Source organism: Gallinula chloropus (genome assembly GCF_964237585.1).
Source record: "Gallinula chloropus genome assembly, chromosome: 1".
NCBI classification, from domain to species: Eukaryota; Metazoa; Chordata; class Aves; order Gruiformes; family Rallidae; genus Gallinula; species Gallinula chloropus.
This window is the reverse complement of record NC_140085.1, coordinates 209,404,727-209,420,270: the sequence shown is the minus strand read 5'-3', so window position 1 is coordinate 209,420,270 and position 15,544 is coordinate 209,404,727.

The window sequence follows — 15,544 nt, the reverse complement described above, 5'->3', positions numbered from 1 at the left end:
CTTGAGATGCTTTTTAAAATCCATTTCCTGGAGTCTTGTGTTTGTGAGAGATACATTCTGGGGTTGGGTTTTTTTTTCCCCAAGCTATATATTTGTTGACTGTCAAGTGGATTTGCAATCTTTTAAAATCAACTTGACAATAAGAAATGGGAATAATTGCTGTAGAATTGATGATGTGGTGTCTGGCTGGTTTTTACATGTAAATACCGGTATGTTCGTATCTGGGACAAAAGGGAAGGGACTGTTGGTCAGGAATTCCTCTTGGATCCTTTAGAAAACACAGGCATAGTTTATCAGTGGAGGAAGGAATGATTTCTGTAAGCATTAGTTGAGATGTTCACGATGTAAGGCAACTCCCACTTTCCCAGGATAAGTGGAAGAGGATTGCTGGAGAATCAAAGCTGAGTTGGCATTTACTGCTTAATTGGTAAATGTGAACTGCAGCATCGCAGCAAATCTCCTTAAAATCTCTGCAGAGCTAGATGTTTGGCCTGAGAGAATTTGGCTGGCCAAATGATACCATAATGTTGATTTTTATGATGTCAGAGGGGGTTTTGATATCTAAGTAGTAACATTTCCTACAAGAGACTTTTGTTAAAAAAAAAACAACAAAACACCCAAGCCTCTCCCCCCCCCCCAACCCTAAAACTTAATTTTAGTGGCTTTGAATCAGGGCATTTTTCTCTGAAGCACAACAGATACCAAACCTGGAAGGCTGCAGAAGACAAGGTTTCTGACAGGCTGTGGGTGAGAGCTGCCCCCCTCCTGGTTCCGCTCAACAAACCCAGGGACAGGCAGTTCAGGTGTATCAGAGGAGAGCACAAGGAGTAGGAGGCAGCTAAAATTAAACCCTGAAGGGACTAAAACTGTGTGCAGACCTTCCATGAGCAGAATTTCTAGAATAAAGAGTGCACCTCTTGGTCTTGGAAGCTGTTGTGTGTGAGAGGGATGTTGGGCTTGCACAGCGTTACTGTCCATTCAAGAGACACAGATGGAGGCTGTGTCTCTAATTCAGCCTTGCACAGACCAGAATAGTCATTGCAGTGAACAGGAGTGTGTTAAATTAGTAACCTACCTAATGGGAGACCAGATTCTGATCTACTAATAGAATATCAAAGCTTCAAAAAACCTCAACAGGATGCTTTTAAAATTCAGTAGTTGCCTGATAGTATCTGGTAGGAGTGAAACCTTAGATTTGATGAGAATGTGAATCTCCTCTTGACAAATGAGCCCCAGTGACAGATATTCAGAAGTGTTCCTTTCCTCCATTAATAAAAAGTCACTGAGTACAAAGGTCCTTCCTTCTGTGGCAGCCGGGAGTGGATTGTGCCCAGAGAGCCCCAAAGAAACGTGCTCCTTCCTTGGGCTGCTCCAGGACAGCCAAACAATGGGGGCCTTGTTCCCAGGGCAAGCTCATAGGTGTGGTTTTAAAACCAGCTTTGGGGGAAAAGTTCAAACTTCCAAAAAGTTCCCTGGTAACAGGGGGATGGAAACTTCCATTGTTTTTGGATGAGGTCTGAAAATAGTGGAAATGTAGAGCTGCTCAGAGAGCGAGGAGGGGACTAAAGTGAGGCACAGTCAGCTTCCTGGACAGCTTGAAGCTCGACTTTAATTGTAATGTGAATGAAAAAGATGTAACATGAACTCATCTTCCTGTAGAGAGATCCACGGGAAGAGTTTTACATCAGCTGCCAAATGTTGAGCTTCGACTAAGTAGGGCAGTGTGTCAGTATGGGGGGTCACAGCCTTTCCCATGAATTCCCTTCCCCTCATTGCTGGTATTTCAGGATGGATCAGGAGCAGGAGGATGTAAGGATACCACCAGTATCATCTTAGCCTGATTTTTTTTTGTCCTGTCGAGGTGTTTTCTGCTGGTGTAAGAGTAGCAGTCGCATTTTGTGTTGGCTTTTCAGGGTGCCGGGGCTGCCTGGCTGTTTGTAGCCCTGTGCTACCACTGGGAATAAGCAGGTCATGGGAAGATACCTGGGGTTGATGGGCTCCACACGCTCGTGTGGGCAGTGCTGGGTTTGCAGAAGTTACAGCAGCTGAAGAATCTTCTGCACTGAATGATCTTAGTAACACGTGGGACTGACCCTGAGCTTTCACAGTGTGTCTCAGCTGTGTTGCATGATCAGCCTGAGGGGTGACCAGCAGTGTGGCTTCCTATTTGAACTGGGTCATCAAACATTATAGGATCAGAAAACTTGGGAAAGTTGATTGTGATTGAGAGAGCTGGAGAGCTGGGCAGGGAGAAACCAGGTGAGGTTTGATAAAAGCAAGTGGAGAGTCTTGCACCTGGGAAGGAATAAGTGCTTGAATCAGTACAGGCTGGAGGTGAGCACATAGAGCAAAGCCATCTTGATGCATACAGGTTATGGGACATGGACTTGGGCTTTCTAGGGCTCTAGCTTCTCTTTGACTAACTTGACTTTCCACTGAGAATTTAGCCAAAAAAGCTGATGGTATGCTGGCCCTTAGCATGGAACAAACCCACTGGATATATTTGTTTAATGTGAACTTGCCCTGTTTCTACATGAAGGCCTGTTTTGTGCATCATGTTTCCTTTGCAGTTGTCCAGCATACACATATTTTTTCCAAAAGAGAGTTTGCATTTTGTGTGTGTGTGTTTTATGCCTCAGCTAGAGGCAGGAAAATCCAACCTGTACCTCTAGGTATATGTGTATTGGCATGGAATTGCTCAGGGAGAATGAAATTGGGTGCTAGGAGGATCAATCATGTAATCAAATCAAAGTTCATCCAGTCCTGTAATCACTCCAAAAGGGAGCTGGGGCTGGAGTTAGTTGTGGATGATGTATTTCTGTTTGAATCCCCTCTGCTGACTGGCAGAAATTTCCTGCTGTGCTTGTGGGTGCTAATAGCATGCTCTCCTGAAATGGGAACATGAGTTTTGGCTTCAGAGATTGGATCTGCAGCAAAGTCCCTGTGGCTTCAGAGGTGATGTTTACCTGCATTCTGTGGGAGAGGAGACAGTCCTCCCCATTAACTGAATAATGCTCATCCCTGCTGTTGTGGGACTCTCCTCCCAGCAGCTTACATCTGTGTAGGACTCAGTGATACCCTCCCTGTGTGCAGGCATCAGCCAGAGGAAAAGATCCAGGAGTCCTTATAGCGGCTGTGGTTGGCTCATGGTTGACAAGGTGAAGCTTTGACAAGCCTCACTCACACCTACAGCTCATTTCTGGCTGCCCAGGGTTCTGGCTGCCAGCATCTGTCCTCTGCTTTAAAGCAGCCAGGCTCATGGGGAGGGAATTCAGTCTGCAACACCAAGCACTTGGGGGGCCTTGCACCCCTCCTGCCTTACAAGGGTGCTCAGCCCTGTGGGACACTCTGTCACAGGGTCCCTCTGTGTCATGCTCCAACCTTATCTCCCCTTGGTACCTGATCTACAGTGAATATGCCTTGAGCCTGTTAAGGGAGGACTCCTGAAAAACATTTGTGAGGTCTCTCGGTAGCCTGAGACATCTGTCCTTATCTGATCCTGTAACTTTCAGCCTGGGGTGGATCTGGGGCAGGGTTCAGAACTCACAAGCTTCTGCTTTGAGAGCTGTTTGGGAGATCACAGAATCACAGAATTCTAGGGGTTAGAAGAGACCTCCAGAGATCATGGGTCCAACCCCCCTGCCAAAGCAGGTTCCCTAGGACAGATTGCACAGGTTGGCATCTGACAGGTCTTGAATATCTCCCAGAGATGGAGACTCCACCACCTCCCTGGGCAGCCTGTCCCAGGGCTCTGACACCCTCACTGGGGAAAGTTCTTCCACATATTGGTGTGGAACTTCCTGTGCTCCAACTTGCAGCCATTGCCACTGGTCCTGGGTTCTCCAGGCAGAGTTCACATCTCCTGACTCCTGCTTGCTTTCCTACTATGGAAAAGATATCCTGTGATTTTCCCATTTCTCCATTTTTTGTAACTGTTCTAATCTGCCCGTCTTTGCCTTTCTGGTTACCCATTTTCACCTGAAAATCCTGTAGTGTCTACTCTTCTTCTCTGTAGTTTCTGTTCAGAACTTTCTGTAGAGTTCTATACTTCTGCTTTAAATACTGTTTGGTGTCTCCCCTTGTAAGCCTGTGGGCTGTTGTGACACTCACCAGTAATGTGGTGTTCTGCAGATGTCAGAAATGTCACTTCCTTTGTCCATGATACTGTAAGAGAGATCAGACACGTGGTTATTCTTCATCTGAGTAATCTCTAGGGCAGACCAAGGGATGGTGCTAAGTAACAGATTTAACTTGTGCAAAATAGAGACCTCCAGAACATGTTGGGTTGGGTTTTTTTTCCTCTATTTAAGATCTGGGTGACAGCCTGAGAGAATCGAGAGTTTCTCAGTGTAATTTGTCAGATGCCACCTGGAAACTTGCACAAAAAAATTCCTGAATGGAGTTAAGAGGAAGATGTGACTCAAATCCAGTTGTGGTCTAGACATTTCCATGTTCCTCCAGGGAAACTGCTGATACTAAGCAGGCTACAGAGGAGTCGAGCCAAAATGCAAATCTCTACCTGTCTGTTAAGTCCTTAAAGAAGCACTGCCACTATGGGAGTAAATGTGGCATCCAAATCCATCTGAGGTTTTAGTCAGGCTACCTCAGAGGGCAGCACTGACTGTGTACACTGACCTGGCTGCTCTGGGGAAGGGAGCAGTAAGACAGAGCTGGCAGCAGATGACCTTTCTGTGGGTGATGTAGTGCACAACTGTGGCATGACCGCAGCAGAGAAATGAAGGTTGTTGCAGTCTCAGTGATCAGACCTCAGCGATGCCTCAGCTTTAGCGATGCCTGGAACTGCTCCTGAGCACGGGCTGTGCCCTTGAGCTGAGCTCTGGTGATTTATGTTCTTCCTTTCCTTTTCAGATGGCTACGCGTTTTCCCAAGAAGAACACGGTGTCGTTTCCCAGTCCCAAGTCGTTCGATCCTACGATACAACCAAACAGAGAGCAGAAATAGAATAAACGGTTCTGTACTTGATGGGTGGTGGGAACAATGGGATTTGGGTCAGTGCATCCACTGTTAACACGTTTTTTTTTGACTAGGGTTGGCAGCAGCAGCCAAAACACCAGAGAACTCATTTCTGTGGCCTTAGCCAACAAGTTTCTGTGTTCTCCCCACAAACCTTGAGCGCATCTTGTGGGGGGAAATCATTGTTTGAACTCAGTTGCAAAGCTCTGCCTAAAGTTCTGTTTATGTTGTTATGAAGCATTTGACTGTGCTATGTGAGGTGTGAAATTAAACACAGTGTTTTACCACTATTTAAAACATCAGCATAAGGTTGTTCTGGGAGAAAAGTAGAAAAATTGATGTACCATGAGAAATCAGCCTTTGCTTAATTGGGACGGGGTGCTGAGATTTCCTTCTGTTACACACAGACCAAGCGCACATGGCTGCATGCAGACCTTACTCCCTCTAATAGTCACTCTTCCCTAACGTGGCTGGAAGTCTTAACAGACAATTTGGCATAAAATTATTGATTGCAACACAGTCTGTAGCTAAAAAAAAACCCGCTTATTTGCCTTCTTATGAGAGAATAACATGAGATAGCAATGAATTATCATAGAATATTTCTTGCCCTCTTACAGGATTTATTAGGGCTGTATCTTAGCTTTGTAAAACCCAATTAACAGCTTCCTTGCAAAGCTCGGATGTGGAAGTTGGGGCGCTTGGCAGAGCAGCTGCCTTGAGCACGTGGCATTGTGAGCAAAGAGGAACTCAAGTAGGTGCCTCCTGGCAACTCTGCGGGTTGTATTTGGACACGCACAGCAAATTTAGCCTGGGATTTCCCTCCTTGATTCCCGTTCTGCTTTAACAATAGGACAAATCAGTGAGAACTTCCAAGGCAAGAGCTTAGCAGATGCTGAGAAGGATGATGCCCATCTGTATGGGAGGCTGGACTTGTAACCCTAAAGAAGAGTTCCCCCAACCACGCAGGATAGGCTTGTGGAGGAAAGTTAGGAAGGGTTTATACACATGTGTACACAGACAGAGCTGGGTATTGTGAAGAGGAGACCTGCTGTTCATTTCTCAGAGCAGAAAACTGCCCAACCTTGTCCCTCTTCTAGATCTGGTCCCTCACCAGGCTTCCCGGCGCGTGAGCCCTGGAAGGAATGCTGGCTCCACGGCCTCGCCGTGCCAGGGGGACAGGCGTGCTGCTGCATAGATTGGAATTTTGAAAAAGAGCAAAAACTGGGGCATAAGTTAAAGCTGAAAGAGCTCTTAGAAAGCTTACGCTGTCCTCCAGACAAGTCGTATTAATTTGAGTCGCCAAGCCGTGTTTCTGAATAGCATAAAGTAAATAGCGCTGTGTGTTCACCCGGTTTCGTGGTTAGTGGCTGTGCTGCATCTGGAGGTTTGAAAAGCTGGCGCTGGTTTTCGCCCTATCGACCGTCATCCAAAACTCTCTTTTATTGATTTAAATGTATCCGAAAGCAATTTGAATATGAATATTTATGTTCAGCAAGGAAAAGGGAAAACGCCAGCCTGGCCCCACTGGCTTAGCCTTCCTTGAGGGTTGTGAGTAAATGCCAGCGCTCAAGTGTCACAGTTCAGTTCCCAGTGCTGCCTCAGAGGCTCGCAGTCCCCTTCCACACTGAAAAGCAACTTTGCTCCTGCAGCACCAGGCGGGATTGCTCTTGGATTAAGCTGATGGCACAGAGGGAAAAGTCATCACCACCTTTCTGCAGTGCTAATGAGACAATTATGCAATAAGGGAAATGTGCAAATAATTTTGCCATAGGCATGAATGTCAAGGGGCCAAGTGTGGGTGTAGGCATTTTCTGGGAGGTGAATTTTGTTTAAAAGGCACAAATCTGTGTAAAGAGAATAAAAAGGGGAGGCTAAACCTGATCCCAGGCACTTTTAAATCTTAGTGCTGATCTAATCTGTTAAACACTTCTTTTATTTAGAAACAAAATCTATTTAGGAACTGTGTGGTGTAAGCCTGTCCTTAAAACTGCTAACTGTTCCTTCCTTTTGTAAGGACACAAGGAAAATTAACTTCCCACCGAGACAAAGCCAGATCAGCTTAGTCTTTGTACTCTAAGCCACACACTAAACATTGGTATGTAAACAATTTGGAGGCTTTTCAGGAGGACACCGGAGGAAAAAAACTTGTAAAAACCTCTGAATAATGAAGAAGAGCAAGTGTGTGTGTTGAGCAGAGAATGGAAAGGATCCTGGAGCCTTTTCTGTTCTTAACTTACTGCAAGGAAGTTTTCGGGAACACAATGAGAGATGCTGGGGAGGAGCGGCTGTCATCCACTGTGATTTATTTTATTAGTGCAGACTATGGGCTGTATCATTCTGACCTCTCTGTAAATTGAGGTCAGTGTGTGTCACAAACACAAACCCTCCCTAGGGTGAGTAGTGGCTTGGGTTGAGGTGCGTGTGTTGGATGTCAGCTCAATGGGAATTACACATGGGGTTTGTCACAGGGCTATACAGTATGTGACACTGGGGCTAGTGGGTCAGACTTTATCATCACTGTAAGGCCTTAATCTCTAGCTGAGTTAATCCTGTAGAGCCCACCCAGGTCAAGACCTGGCATTCTTCTTGTTCTTTGGAGTCATTACGGGAATTAATGCATTGTAATATGCTGTAGCCTGGCTGTTGGACTTGCTTGTCTTGGTGAACAATGGTGAGGTGTATTCTGGTGGTCTGTTAGCCAGAGGAGAAGGGCAGCTGCTCTGCATGGACAGAATTCTGTGTTCATTAACACAGAATTGTGTGTAGCAGTAGCAGCGGCCTTTGAAGGCGCAACGTGAAGGTGTTATCAAGCAGACAGGGTATCAGAGCAGAAGGAATGGGACCTTTCTGCTTGAGCATCCAGACTTAACTACCCAGGGTTGATTGGAGAAGGGCTTCCCAGGCAGCACTCCGTGCTGATCACGGTGGTGGTGGTGGTGGGGGGGCGGGGAAGTGAACGTTGGGAAGGAGCTGGTGACTGTCCTGCTTTACACCTTTTGTAGCACTGTAATCACTGCTCAAATAGAAGCTGCTGTTCCTTTAACGATTGCCTGGTAGCAAATTAAAGCTGGTGAGCCAGAGCCTGAGCTGAGCAGTACTGAGAAGCCTGTTTACGTTCTCTTTTCCGTGGCAGGGCTTGAGGTCTTGCTGTAGGGCCCTAACCTGGGAAGGCAGTAATAGCTTGTCAAGGAGAAACGGGGAGTAACCAAGAAAAGTGTTGGAGTCGACCTAAGCTGCTAATGTATCTAAAACGTGTGTGGTGTTAACGTGAGCTGTATGGGCTGTAAATTCAGATAACAGCCGAGCCTCATGGATCTGCGCTTCGCTAGGCCGCGCGCCAGAAACACGCCGTCTCTTCCCCGGCCTCGGCCTGCAGCGGCTGACAGCCGGTGCTGCGGGCAAGGCTGCTGTTACTGAGGTTACATTGTTTTTACAGCATGCTCTGGAGGGTGTTTGCTCATAAAGAAAGAAGAGAAAGTTCCGGTAGACCAGAATTAAGTGAGACACAGGGACTGTTGTGTGGTCAGCGGCAGCACCAGGTGGAATTTGCCCCTCTGTGGACAACCCCCAGAGCTTGAGAGGTGCTTCCACTGTCCCTGCCCTGCAGGGACACCCCTGTTTCGCCCTTTGGGGCTAACTCGCAGTTTCACGTTGCCATAAGTCATCAGTGCAGACTAGTGATGCCCTATTTACAGTCTCTAGTGTTATAAGTAAGGACTTCATTTCATTTTTAAGTACTCCAAGGACTGTACTTCTGCTGTTATGCCTTACAGCTCAAGTTTGGAGCAGAGCAGCCTTAGAGTGGGTGTTCACCCCCAAGAAGCGTTTTGGATTTGTCAGATTTCCCCCTGGTTTTCAGGCACTAAGGATATTTTACCTTAGTTGTGGATCATCACACAATATTGATGTCTTAAACTTCAGTCAGCTTGCAGAGATGGTTCTTCATGTGGTCTTGAGTCTAAGGATAAACAGTGATAGTATGAAATACCTAATGAGTTGGAGGAGAATTTGGCCGTGCCTGTGCCAGACCTGATGCATTTGGGTACCAGTTTGCTTGTGAAACGTGGCACTGACCATGCACATTCCTCACTCTCCAGACAGCTGGGCTCTTGCGGTCCTATCAGGAAGGATTCTTGCATGTACCTCTTCCAGAGTGAGTCTGTGTTGCAGCTCCACATCTCCTTGAGAGGGCCGAGCACCAAGCAGATCCAGACCTTCCTCCCTACCCTGTGCCAGCAACTCCCCTGGGCAAGGCCACTCAGGTGTCCTGCAAGCAGCTGTTAGAGGCACAAAGTGACGATCAAACAGAGAGAGTTTAGAATTCAAGCATTGTTCCCAGCCATAACTCTCCTCTGTTGCTGCAGACAGTGTAAAGAGGTGTGCAAGAGAGGAAGGCTTGGCAGGTCTGATGACTGGACTTGTACACAGCCCATTCCCATCCCACCGGTCAGGCCTTGTGTGAGCAGCTGTGTTGCTTGGCGAGTGAGCGCACAGGCAGTGTCTCTTCTCTTCAGTGTGTTGCTTATTTGCAGCCATGACACTGTTCCTGCAGTGCCCTCTATGCAAGAGCTCTGTCCCAGATCCCACTCTGAAAGGCAGCTCTCTGGCCAAGCTGAGAGAGGCAGCCCAGAGGAGATGCCTATTCCATAACATGGTGGCATGGTTGGCTTTTTATCAGGGGCCAGTGGTGCTCACCCAGGGACAGGGGCATGGGCAAAACAAGCTGCTCCAGGAGCACAGCTCCTGCTTCTCTGAAATGACCTGTTAGTGCTGATGAGGTTGGGCCTTTGATAGGACCTGAGCTTTCAGATGGATGTGGAAGAGAGTGGAACATGCTTTTATCCATTTTCTGGACCGTACATGAAAGGCTCAGTGCTTTGTTCAGTGAAACCATCTGTGTTGGTTGTTTTCGTAGCCCTTTCTCTTTCTGTGAGGCACTGGGGCAAGTCTCCTTGGTTTGATTACTGAGTTAACATGACCCTGTTGCCATTTGATTTTCACAAGTCTTAGGATATTGCTTATCTCAGAACTGAATAGTTCCAAGAGGGAGAGAGCTCAGATCCTCTTACCTGAAAGGTTCGTTACCCTCCAGACACCCAAGAGAGCCTCCACTGCCCTTCAGTGCTTGCAACCAGAGCTTTGTGTCTGGAGGAGACCACAGAACAGGTCCATACAATGGATGACAACAGAAGAAACCTGTATGGGTGCAGAGAATAACTCTCTCCTTACCTTTTCATACCTAGCAGTGAGACTAGGGGAGGCTTTGAGCCTTGTCTGCAAATGAAAACCAGAAAGTGCCCTGGGCTGGGAAGTCACGCATGTGAATCCCAAAGGTGATTGCTTCTCCATGAGCTGCAGCCTGGATGGGTTTATCTGGCTGGGAGTGCACTCTTGGAGGGGTGGAGAGACAGAGAAACTTAATAGCTTGGCCAGGACCTCTGCTGTTAGAGGGAGGGGAGGGATGCATCAGTCTTCCCTGAAGAGCTGTGATAAAGCTGTGGAAGGGAGGAAGAGCACTGTCTTGTGAGCTTGAGAAGCTCCATTACCTCCTGAAGCTGAGCTTGCTCTGAGTCCTGGGTTTTGAGAAGGGGAACATGTCCAAGCCAAAAGCCTCCCAGCTTGGTGTCCCTCAGCTATAGCAGGTTTTATGGATTACGACAGATGGCTGAATTGTTTACTGGCTGCTGTTTGCCTCATGGACTCACAGGAATTGAGCGCTGGAATGGTTTCAGTCCTGACAGGGAATGTCTTTCACAGAGAGTGAAGGAGACCTCTCCTTGGGTATTGTGTTTGGGCAGGTTCCTGTCCCCCAGGCTGGTGGAAGGGGCTGGTGGAAGACCCTGGGCCCTGGGTCTTCTTGTGATAAGAGTCTGAAGCTGAGGGCTTGTTTTGTTTGGATTTGTGGCTTGCTCATCTGTGGTGTGGACAGAAGGTAAAATAGCTGAGTGCTCATGGTTGTCCAGAACCTTCCTTTATGTATGATGAAGGTGACACAAGTTCTCCTGAAGTTGCCGTGAGGGGATTGTTCTCCCTCAGCATCTCTGTAGCTACTAAAGGGAAACAGAAGTGGGTAAATGACAAACTTTGTGTGGGCAAGCCCAGCTCTGGGCAGTCATGGAGAGATCTAGGGATGAAGAAAAGACTCGTATACTGCTGAACTGTCACGGTGTGTAGCTGGGAGGTCAGCCCCCTTGTAATTACAAAGTGCTGAAGCCAAGGGAAAAAGCCAACATTAACAGAAAGACCTGATTGTTTTAGATTCTGACCACCTTACTGGGTGGCTTCCTGGGGAAGATGTTCCAGATGTCATCCTGGCATAAATTAATCAATTTCCAAACATCTGCAGGGTTTTCTTAAAAAACACAGGGTTTAACAGAGCATACACCCTCCTTTGCCCTTCTGTCAGTGTTTTACTCGGGCAGGGAAGCGCAGGCACTTGCTGCTCTTACCCTCACGAGCTCTCAGACTGTAAAGTTGCTTGAAGATATTTGTCAACTTGTTTGTTTGTTTGTTTGTTTGTTTAAAAAAAAAAGGGTTCCAGGTCCTCTAGAGCAGCGAGGGAGCCAAACCCTCTGGGACTGTGTGTGTGTGTGTGCACGTGTGTGTTCAAGAGTCTAAAACCTCCCCCTGTCCCTCCTCCCGTCCCCGCGGCGCAGCCCGTTGCGCTGGGAGGTCAGACGTTGGGCGGCTTGAGTGACAGGATCTGTACCGGCACCTTTCTCATCAGCGAGCCCAGCCGCCTGCCCGCTTGCCTGTCATACCTCTCCTCGAATTGCTTAAATATTGTTTCAGATGGGGAGGTTTTAATCTGGATATGCAGAGAGGAGGAATGCTGTGGGGGGATGTTTAATTGGCTCCCAGCAGAGCAGCAGTGGTGTGTGGGTTTTTTCCTCCGAAAGCGTTACCATTTTTCACGTCCTATTAATGTCCTCTGGTAGTTTAAATACAGCATCACATTACGGTGGAGTTTGTTTCCCTCCCAGACTGAATACAAATGAAGGTCATTTACTTGTATTTTTAGAAGGTTGGGAAAACTTAGACAATTTGTAGCTTTGAACAGCGTTGTTGACTGTCGTATGTCTGCACAGAAATATTTCCAATAAACCTTTTATTAAAGCGATCCAGCGGACCCAGCCTTGTTTGTTTTATCCCTCCTGCGAGGCCTGCAGCAGGAGTTCAGTGTTAAACACGTTGGAGATTTGGCTGGTGAGCGGATTGGTTCTATTTGGTCGTGACCCTTCGGGTGCGTTCGAAGGGCCTGCTTTGGTTCGTGCCAAGCTCGGGGCTCGGGTGCTGTTACTGGGTCTCAAATCAGGCCCTGAGCACAGGGCTGTACAGCAAAAATAAGAACAGCACTGGTGAGCTTGCAGCGGGTACCTGGCATTTAAATAGTGTCTCCAGGGGAAAATGCATCTTTTATATAAATGAGATGGGTGGGTGTTCTCCTACAAACCGCAGAATCACAGCAGGGATGGAAGGCACCTCAAAAGATCGCCTCGTCCAACGCCCCTCTGCCAGCACAGGAGCACCTAGAGTGATACATGTGATCTCACCAAGGCTTCACCAAAACAAACCTTGGAAATCTTGTGTCCCAGCTAAGTCGAGTAGATGCAGCAGGGGGAAATTGAGCCCTAGAAAAATCTCCTTTACTCTCCTCCAGGAGCTAAATTTGTGAGAGGATTTTGGTGTCTCAGTAGCTGCATGCTCTTGGTGTGTGCGGGGTGAGAGCGGTCTGGTGATGCATTGAGATGTGAAGTGCTGCTAGGCTGTGAGAGATGTCACATTCTTTCTGTGTAACGAATGTTTCCTCAGAGTGACCCATGAACCACCTTGTCCCTTGTGCTGGGTCAGGGTCAGGAGGTGCACGGGAGAGTCTCAGCACCTCAGCTGGGCAAGCCTGGGCTGTATACCCTCAGGGCAACAGCAGCATCCTTCCCAAGCAAAATCAACCTGTGTGCCCTGAATCAGGTCACAGCCCAAGCCAAATTTGCAGAAAAGGTTGGCCATTTCTGGTGACCATGGGGAGCAGGCGTTGTAAGATCCCTATAGAAAGGAAAAGTGTCTGAGCTTCAACAAAGAGAGCGTTTTGTCCAAATATTGTTAGATACTGGAATTAAACAGATTTTTATCAGGGACAAAAATGCATCTTTATATATATAGTCTGGCTAAAATTTTTCCTCCTTGGTGTGCTATAACTTGATGAATGTGGGTTTTTTCCTTACAGATTGCCGACAGAAGTAATGTGTTGTTGTATAAAAGCCTCCCTATGCTCTTAAAAATGGTTCTGAGGTTTTTTAAATTAGGAAACAAAAAGGAGGTGTTAGCCAAATTTCCCCTCTTCCCTTTACGAGTCGTTGCTTGAGCACATTTCAAAACACTTTTATCCCAGAAGCCAAACCCAGTACCTGCTTTTCCTTTGCAGAGAAGTAAAAAGCCATCGACGAGCTCCTCCTGGATCCCTGTTGTACTGAGGTAAACGCCGGCTCCTTCCCCAGGCCTCCGTAGCAGCGGCCCAGCCCGCAGCGTGAAGCAGCAGGAACTTCACTCTGTGTGAAAGTTTCTCACACATCTGGGCGATCAATTATGCCAGAGTAAAGCTGATGGTAAAACTGGAACGAGCTTTATTCGGTTGGCAGCAGGAGAACTCGATGCGCAGCCGACTGCTCCCGGCGCTGCCGCCTCTGGTACAGCGCGCGGGACGGGAAATGATTCTCGGAATTGTTAAACATAATGGATTGCTCCTTAAACCCCTTATTAGTTATATTAGTTGACTAATCACCTCCGAGACTTTCCCTGTAGCAGTTTGACAGGCAGGGCTGTGGGAGCGCCTAGTGCTCGCGTCCCAGAGCCAAATATTTCCTGGAGCAGCTGTTAAGTCCGTTGCTGGCAGTCTCTGGTGCCTCATACCAGACCAAAGGAGAATCAAAGTCCCTAAACCCATAGATTAATGCTCAAGTCTGAAATGGGAGCGTTAAAAAAGTGTAACTGAGAAAGGTCCCTTTGAGGAATGTTAAGGAAGAAGATTTCAGAAACATGATCCCGTTCCGTGAGCACTGCTGCAGCAGTGCCCAGCCGCCTCGCGCCAGCCCTCCCTCCGGCACAGCCCTGTGCCTCTTTGAGCTTTCCCAGCATTTGGGGCGTCAGGTTTTGTCCTGGGGCTGTGGAGGAAGGAGGCTTGGAAACCCCTGAGAGGCACTGAGGCTGCCGGACCATCCATGCTCAGCACGGATGAGCTCTTGGGCACACAGTGAATGGGCTCTGTCCAAGGTGAGGAAAGGTTTCTTGGTCTTGAACAGCTATGGTGGAGCTGGTGGTTCTTGCTGGTAACCAGTACAGGCAGCAGGACCATCTCCTGGTCCCTCAGGAAAGAGACGGCTGGAAGAAAGGGACTGCTGATTGGGTTTTTGTGGTGCACTGGATTTGTTACTGCACTGGCCCTTCCCCCTCATCCTCTCTCCGTGTTGCTGGTTGCTGCCTCCAAACACACTAACACAGGATTTTGTCTGGGAAAAAACGTAACACGGCCCTGGTGTCAGTTGGTGTGGATGTGGCTGGTACTGGAGCTTGAGCTGCATACCTGTACCACGTGTGCTAATTAAATCCTGTGTAAGCACTATCTATTTGCCTATAGGTACTGAAGGTGGCCTTTCAGTTTCCAAACTGAGTGCCTGCTTCTGACTGCACGGGAAGTCTCCAGCAGTTGCTTTTAGTTTGCACCGATGGAAACAGAATCACTTTTTCCCCCCCATAACAAGACATTTACAATCGTGCACAGGCTGTCTGGTGTGTGAAGTCAATAGGATTCTTTCTCTCAAAAGCAAACACTGAGGGAATGAGCAGCTGCATAAGCCAATATTTACCATTTGGGTAATGAATCATAGCTGGGGCTGCACAATGCATCGGCATCCCCGTCCCGGAGGAGTGACGTCCTGCAACGCCTTGCCCTGGTGCGAGCGTCTGCAGCGCCGCCGGGCTCCGGGAAGTTTGTGGCCCAGCTAAGCTGGGCCCTCTGCCCAAGCAGCTTCAAACGCTCTGCCAGCCCGTCCCTGGCGGCTTTGGAAGTACTTCCCAAACCTGATTGAAGGCAGTTGCTCAGTAACTTGGAAAGGAGATAGATCAGGCAGTTCATTGCCACGTTGTTACTGCTGCCTGACACTGTGCCCGCTTGCCCGGGCTTAGCAGGATCGATAGGATCCAAAGAGGTGCCTTCCTTTGCCGGATTAACTCCTTTGCCGGAGTTAATCAGCAAAGAAAAACCAGTCTGGGCTGTGCCCTGAGCTGCTTCAGCACTAAACACGAGGAAGGCTTGATGGAAAACGCCTCATCTTTTGAATTAAACACCGTTTTTCAGCTTTATGTCTGCCTTGCTTTTGCAGGAGGTTTTTCTGAAAGACACAGCAGCAAGGAAGGGATCACTTAGCTGGAAGGGAAGGGTTCTCCTGTTCAGGAGAAAGGATGCTATTTCTACTTTCTGCAATATCTGAGGTCTACTTTTGCTATTAGAAGCCCACTAAGTGGGTGAAAAGAGCCTGCGATTGCAGGTGTGATTTCTGCTTTTGTTTTCAAAGTT